Source organism: Mytilus galloprovincialis, chromosome 13, assembly GCF_965363235.1.
Source record: "Mytilus galloprovincialis chromosome 13, xbMytGall1.hap1.1, whole genome shotgun sequence".
Lineage (NCBI taxonomy): Eukaryota > Metazoa > Mollusca > Bivalvia > Mytilida > Mytilidae > Mytilus > Mytilus galloprovincialis.
The window spans coordinates 69114885-69121553 of record NC_134850.1 but is presented as its reverse complement, the minus strand read 5'-3'; the positions used below and the strand labels follow the sequence as shown (position 1 = coordinate 69121553).

The 6669-nt window shown below is 32.0% G+C and overlaps 1 long non-coding RNA gene across 1 annotated transcript; it reads right to left on the bottom strand.

Annotated features, from left to right (window-relative positions):
- Positions 1-3177: 3177 nt before the first annotated feature.
- Positions 3178-5441, bottom strand: LOC143057090 (uncharacterized). Its single transcript, XR_012972630.1, has 3 exons — positions 4907-5441; positions 4341-4552; positions 3178-3614 (listed from the first exon to the last, which is right to left on the bottom strand). It is a non-coding gene; the product is annotated as an uncharacterized LOC143057090 (long non-coding RNA).
- Positions 5442-6669: the final 1228 nt, after the last annotated feature.

Genomic DNA, 6669 nt, shown 5'->3' with positions numbered 1-6669 from the left:
CTGTTATGTTATATCTTTATTATTTGATTTCGATTGTTTGAATTAGACGAAAAAATTTTACCCACCCACCCAAACCCATTTTACAAAATTGAAGTGTGCTTTTGAATGTGCAGTTGTGAAAATGGCGCATTTTGTTATTTCTTTTAGGCCCGCTTTATTTAGATTATTCGTATGTGTATCTTTTGTATTGTATTATATGAATATTTTGTGTGTAAATTATACTTATTTATGTATCTTATATGTTAATTCAAGCTGCCAAAATTAAACTATTACTGGTTTATATCTTCTTTATTTGAAAGCCCCCGTAATTTGCCTTGTATACTTTCTATGTTGTGCCTGGTATACTTCCTATGTTGTGCTTTGCATACTATCTATGTTGTGCCTGTTATAATTTCTTTGTTGTGTTTTGTATACTTTCTATGTTGTGCCTTGTTTACTTTCTATGTTGTGCCTGGTATACTTTCTATGTTGTGCCTGGTATACTTTCTATGTTGTGCCTTGTATACTTTCTATGTTGTGCCTGGTATACTTTCTCTGTTGTGCCCCGTATACTTTCTATGTTGTGCCTGGTATACTTTCTATGTTGTGCCTGGTATACTTTCTATGTTGTGCCCCGTATACTTTCTATGTTGTGCCCCGTATACTTTCTATGTTGTGCATGGTATACTTTCTATGTTGTGCTTTGCATACTTTCTATGTTGTGCCTGTTATACTTTCTTTGTTGTGCCTTGTATACTTTCTATGTTGTGCCTGGTATACTTTCTATGTTGTGCCTGGTATACTTTCTATGTTGTGCCCCGTATACTTTCTATGTTGTGCATGGTATACTTTCTATGTTGTGCCCTGTATACTTTCTATGTTGTGCCTGGTATACTTTCTATGTTGTGCCTGGTATACTTTCTATGTTGTGCCTTGTATACCTTCTATGTTGTGCCTGCTATACTTTCTATGGTGTGCCTTGTATACTTTCTTTGTTGTGCCTTGTATACTTTCTATGTTGTGCCTGGTATACGTTTTATGTTGTGCCTGGTATACTTTCTATGTTGTGCCTGGTATACTTTCTATGTTTTACCCCGTATACTTTCTATGTTGTGCCCCGTATACTTTCAATGTTGTGCCTGGTATACTTTCTATGTTGTGCCCCGTATACTTTCAATGTTGTGCCTGGTATACTTTCTATGTTGTGCCCCGTATACTTTCTATGTTGTGCCTGGTATACTTTGTATGTTGTGCCTGGTATACTTTCTATGTTGTGCCCCGTATACTTTCTATGTTGTGCCTGGTATACTTTTTATGGTGTGTCTCCTATACTTTTTATGTTGTGCCTTGTATACTTTCTATGGTGTGTCTCCTATACTTTTTATGTTGTGCCTGGTATACTTTCTATGTTGTGCCTGGTATACTTTCTATGTTGTGCCTGGTATACTTTCTATGTTGTGCCCCGTATACTTTCTATGTTGTGCATGGTATACTTTCTATGTTGTGCCTGGTATACTTTCTATGTTGTACCTGGTATACTTTCTATGTTGTGCCTGGTATACTTTCTATGTTGTGCCCTGTATACCTTCTATGTTGTGCCTGCTATACTTTCTATGGTGTGTCTCCTATACTTTTTATGTTGTGCCTTGTATACTTTTTATGTTGTGCCTGGTATACTTTCTATGTTGTGCCTGGTATACTTTCTATGTTGTGTCTGGTATACTTTCTATGTTGTGCCGCGTATACTTTCTATGTTGTGCCTTGTATACTATTATCTGTCTGTTTAAATTTTTATTATTTAGCTATGACGTTGTCAGTTTGTTTTCGATCTATGAATTGGAAAGTCCCTCTGGTATCTTTCGCCCGTCTTTTGCAAATGCCGCAAGTGCCGACGAAGATTACTGATTTGACGAAACCCTCAATTATTCCTAATATTATACGTCAAAAATTGATAAAACATTATTATTGTATTTGTGAATTATATCGAAGAAATAAATAACAGCCGCAGTTTTTCGTGGTTTTTTGTTTATTAGTCTTTATTTTATTTTTTATTTTTTTGGAATATGTATACTGAATTCTTTCGTTTCGTCGTATTTCATTTCTGTCATGGCATTTTTAGTTCATTTCAGATTTCAGACTTATCTTTAATATCTATATTTTCTCTTTTGCAATTGTTCCGTAAGATCAATCAATGTTACATTTATAGGAATGTAATTGGGGTTCGTGTTGTTTATTCTTTAGTTTTCTATGTTGTGTCATGTGTACTATTGTTTGTTTGTTTGTCTTTTTCATTTTTAGCCATGGCGTTGTCAGTTTATTTTCGATTTATGAGTTTGACTGTCACTTTGATATCTGTCGTCCCTCTTTTATTACAATATGACAATATATATTTATATAAATTAGCAAAACAGGATATATCGTATGTGTTGTTTGATACACCATGTACTATTTTACAAGGTGGTTTTAATCTTACAGGGACGTCGAACACTTTTAATCTTTGAATGTTGAAATGTGCAAATTTTCAATCTTAACTAAATGTCGACTTGTATGATTTTTTTAATGTACGTAAAAGTGTTGTTGGGTAGATCTTCTGATAAGATAAGAGTAGGATATCATCAATCAATTACGTGAGGTTTATTGAAAAAATGTATGTACTTGTACAATTTTACCTCAAAACAAAATCTTGATGATATTTTTTCATTAAATAATCAAGAGTTTTCTCAATATACTGCTGAAATTTACCCCAAGGAACTTAGTTTAAATAAATAAAATTTATTCGGTAATAACTGTCCTTTCCTGGATTTAGATATTTCGGTTTTAAACGGAAAACTCCACACTAAAATTTTACGACAAAAGGTACGAAAATCGTTCGCTATTGTTAATTTTCCATTTTTGGGCGTTCAAAAAGGCTTTGTTTCAAAGAATGACAAGTGTTTTTTCATTGATTCACAAAAAAACGCATGTGTTTCTGTGAAAAAAATCACGCACGATTTTGTGTATGAAAGGGAAAGTAGATCCTTACGCGGGGGATTCGCGCATGTCAATTGCGAACTGACCCAATAATTTTATTATCACGACCAGTCCACTGATACTGACATTTGGTAAGAAGTAAACAAAGATGATAGGTAATGTGTTCAAATAATTGTTGATAGTAGGAAGATGGAAATAGTTTTCTTTTATTGAACTCATATGCAGATTAATATATACATGTTTCGAAAGGCATAACACGTCCATGTGTCAATATGTTTTATCTTTTTTGCTACTCATGAATCTGGATTTCTTAACAATGGACTATTTTCATCGTCTATATGTTGAATATCCTCATGCGTGTTACGTAATGTAGATGTGTTGCCACAAGTTAGATAACGGCTCATTATATAAGAACGAACAGTTTGATCACAAACACAAAATAAAATAAAGTTCCAAAAAGCCTGTGCACTATCACCATATGACTGTAACATAAGAAATGCAATTTCTACATGTCCACTATTACACTTTGCATGGTCTAGAAAAAATCGCACAGTACCCCATATTCTAAGACAATAAAGAACCAACCAGGTAAAACAAAATAATTCGTCTTCTCTGCGAAGTCCTGAACTGATTTGATTCCATAGAAATTGCAGTCTTCTTTTTTTCTGGAAGTATAAATATTCTACTCTTTGTCTAACTTATTTCTACTGATCAATTATTACACTTAAGCATGGTAGATATGTGTTAATATTTTTATGCAATCTTTCGGGTATTTTTTATTTCTTGGTATTTTTCAAATAATTGTAAGTAGTGACCATATGTTACAACCTGTTACCCCATATTTCATTTAGTTAAAAAGAAATTGACACCAACGTAAAGGTTTTACAGATTGCATAATAGATCAAATCTGCTAAAATCATTGACAAGATTAGTGGCTTATATTTTAAACCTCCGAATAATTATAATCATATTTAATAACCAAACCAAACAGCTATTTTTAATTCACGCTAATCTTGTCTTTCGGTTCTTTCGTTTTTTCATATCAAAATGTGGTATTTATTTGATAAATGTACTATATAAGCTTAAAGGCATATGTTGGTTTTCATAGTTATATTTAATCACTAGTTGTCAAGACTGTTGTGGGACTGTTTATTTCTTTAAGTTATATAATATCATGATAAACATTTATGGCCTTTCATGAAGATCGCCATGTATGTTTACATCATTTTAAATAATGAGATGTGGTATGATAACTTCATTTTGGATTCGTTTTATCTCCGCAAAAAAGACGTTAATCCATGTTAACAGTACTGCTAAGCTTAACAAAAACACAAATACATTGTTTTGCATTTATACAGAACTGTTTGATCCTACTTTAGTATATGACTTACATTCAGAAATCCTTTACCCTTTAGAAGGATATAAAGTATGGCAGTGATGAGATATGTAAGTATTTCCCACCCTTTTCCCGCTAAAAGCATCCATACAATTCCGTTGTGATCTTTTGACGTCACCGCTAGCCAGCACCACACTCCATTTATTCCTGTTAGTGATTCGTTTCGTCCTAAAACGCCCATTGTTAACGCTACAGTTGTAAAGATTCCTAAAAAATGTATCAAAATTAGTACAAAGAAAATGAATATATCAGTTTGAATTATATGTAAATCATAACTTTATTAAGGTAGACAAAATATTTTTAATTGTTTTTATACATTTAGCAGGTATAGGTAATTCATTATTTGAGATTGAATGTAAATGGTTTACTGAGGTCAAGTTATTCCGCATTCATGAAAAAGTTGAGTTTTCAGATATACTGAAAAAAATTGATAATTTGCGGACCTTATTATCAATCTGTTTTAACGTATATAAAAGAACACCATTGAAAATTGAACAAGTTTCTTGATCAGAAATATCTAGATTGTTAACCGTAAAATGTATATGCTAGAAAAGTACATACCTGGTATTCCCCAAGCTACCACATGCACACATATAAACTTAACTCCAGACAAATCTACAACTCGGGAAAACCAAACGCAGATGAAAAGATAAGTTGCAATGAATGAGGTCCACATAAATGAAGCAATACTCAAAAACGTCGTTATAAAACTTTGAGCTTTACAGAAGTCATCCGATTCGGGAACACCAATACTGCTATTTTGTACACTAATAGAAAACCATCTTACACTTGCCATAAAGTAGCCTAATGCTGATATCATATCTGCTAATGTTAGAGCAATTAACATCAACCGAACAGTATTGCGAGTAGACGGCACAACATAGAATGACCAAATTAATACTAAACCTCCAAATATTGACAACAAAGAACTAATAGTTGTTATAACAGCTGATACATTGAGTTCTATCGAGTTGAATTTAATTGTATCGTTTGACACCGTTTCCATTTTCGCTTCGGGTAATTGTTAACGGTAACTAAAATAAACTTTATTTACACGTACATCTTATTCACAACGAATTAACTTAACTGATCAATTGACATGCATTTTTATCTTATCAGAAAAGATACCCTACAAAACGATAACATGCAAAAAGATACAAATAGACAAGTAGTAGTGTTTATTGGTTACTATTGAAGTGTGTGTCACCATTCAAAGGTTACAAGAAATAGACTTCCCTGTTCGATTTAATATCCTTTTGGAAATTTTCTAAAATTGGCGATTGTGTCGCATTGTTGCCATAGAAAAATACGGATAAAATATCGTTATTTAAATAAGATATATCCAACAAATAGATTTTTGTGTTTTTGTCCTATATATTATTTTATATTTTATTTTTAGGTTCTATGTCTCAATCTTTATGATTGGGTTCTAATAAATAGGATTTGAATGTTTAAAAATTATTTCAAGAGACTTTGCATCGTGAAACTCTAATTCACACAAGTAATAATGTGTCCGACAAAGACTAAGACTGAACAATGCAAACTCCACCATCAACTGCAATTGCAGATGTCCCGAAAGGTTTCAACGAAACAAAACGCAATGCATGATTAAGCACGTAAAGTGTCGTCAATAATCAACCTCGATACCTCTGTTACTTTTTGTTTGTTTAATTCTCATTTGATAAATAGATAAATTACTAAGAATCAAAAATCAACTACCGCATATAAAAAGTAAGTACACAAAAATACGGAACTCCTTTGAAATTTCCAAAAGGTAAAACTAAAATCTGCAATACATCAAACGAATAGACAACAACTGTCATATTCCCGACTTGGTACTTTAGTTTGACCTTCCCTGAATTTGTTATTACTTTAAGTCCTCCTTTAGAAATATTTTTATAATATTTTATAATGCATCATCTGCTTGTAAATGTTTGATGACGGTAAAATTAGAAAAGTTCATTGAACGAACACATTTTATTTAGGGTTATTTTCATTTATTGACATGATCATATCACAATACCTTTAAGATACGCATCTTAACATGTAGCTATAGAGCTATTTTTAAGAATATCGCAATCAAATGAAATAACAAAAATAGCATTGGATAGATTGTAATGTAATAACAAAAAAAGCATTGGATAGATTGTAATGTAATAACAAAAATAGCATTGGATAGATTGTAATGTAATAACAAAAAAAGTATTGGATAGATTGTAATGTAATAACAAAAAAAGCATTGGATAGATTGTAATGTAATAACAAAAATAGCATTGGATAGATTGTAATGTAATAACAAAAATAGCATTGGATAGATTGTAATG